Consider the following 1,537-nt stretch of genomic DNA (forward strand, 5'->3'; position numbering starts at 1 on the left):
ACACAAACACACACAGAGAAAGATCTCTGCTCCTCCTCGTCTCTCTCTCCTCTCTCCTTCTCTCTCTCTCTCTCCTCATCTCGTCTCTCTCTCTCTCTCTTCTCTCTCTCTCATCTCTCGTCTCTCATCCTCTCTACTCTCTCTCTCTCTCTCTTCTCTCTCTCTCTGCTCTCTGCTCTCCTCTTCCTCCTCTCTCTCTCTCGTCTCTCTCTCGTGCTCTCGTCTCTCTCTCTCTCTCTCTCTCTCTTCTCTCTCTCTCTCTCTCTCGAGAGAGAGAGAGAGAGAGAGAGAGAGAGAGAGAGAGAGAGAGAGAGAGAGAGATGTGTGTGTGTTTGCTGTGGAGAGGGTGTGGATTGTTTTCACATAGTAACAGACCTCCTGTCTCTCTTGGATTCATATTGTGGCCATATCCAGTTGTGAGCCACTTCCTACCAGTTATCTAAGCACTTGGCCTCCAAAGTGACGGTTTCCTCTTATTTTACCTGTTCCATTGATACTGACCTTCCTAAAATATATTCATGAACGCTCTTCCTTTTAATTTTACTGAAATCTGTGTACAGGTGTAGTGCTATCTGTTACGCTGCTGAGGCCAATACTAATATCCCCAGAATTAGATTTTTAGGCATGATTAATATTAGGCATAGTAGTAATCCGGGTAGGCACTAGTCATTGGTCATAACTCTCTGGTCCATTTCATTACACAAGTCATTCTGTACAGGGGAGTTTCGTTAAGAGCCCTGACACTCGGTCTGAACATTAACACACATCGTGCGGTACGGTTTTAGAATCATTCATATCAGTGATAATTATTTTTCAAAAAACAAATGTTCCAATTGATACACATCTTTAATGGGGTTAGGGTTTGTGTTCCCACACGGCCATATCTCATTGTTACAGACGGAAGACTGAGGGACCACCGGTGGTAATTTTTATTTTATTTTTTAATTATACTTTTTTAAATTAATTATTATTATTATTWTTTTTTATTAACAACAAATCAATACAGAAAGTACATAAGGGAACACAAGTATATATAGATTATATATCATGGACAATCGAGCTAGGGGGTACAATATCACATTAAAATTACACAAGGACCTTAAGGGACACACATACACTTACAATTCTAACAGCTTTTTTGTTAGTAGAGTATTTAACCGTCTTAAAATAMAGTTCAATTTCTTTTTGTAGGGTAAGAAAATGTGTTTTTTTGTTAGTAAATTTACATTTGTGTACATGAAATTTGGCCAAAAGAATAATGAAATKAATTACATAAAAATGTTTCAGCTTATTTTTATCGTATGTAAAGAATCCAAGCAGTACATCTCTCCACAATAGTGTAAGATCTTCATAAATGTGTTCAATTATAAATCTACTGATGTCTTGCCACAGTTTTCTTACATGAATACAATGCCAAAAAAGATGCAACACTGTTTCTTGGTGGTCATTACAAAAGGAGCAATTTGAGTTGATGTTTTCCTTAAACTTCTTCATATAGTGGTTGGCAGGATAATATTTATTAATAATTTTAAAGGAA

The sequence above is a fragment of the Salvelinus sp. IW2-2015 genome, unplaced genomic scaffold (genome assembly GCF_002910315.2).
Source record: "Salvelinus sp. IW2-2015 unplaced genomic scaffold, ASM291031v2 Un_scaffold2204, whole genome shotgun sequence".
Lineage (NCBI taxonomy): Eukaryota > Metazoa > Chordata > Actinopteri > Salmoniformes > Salmonidae > Salvelinus > Salvelinus sp. IW2-2015.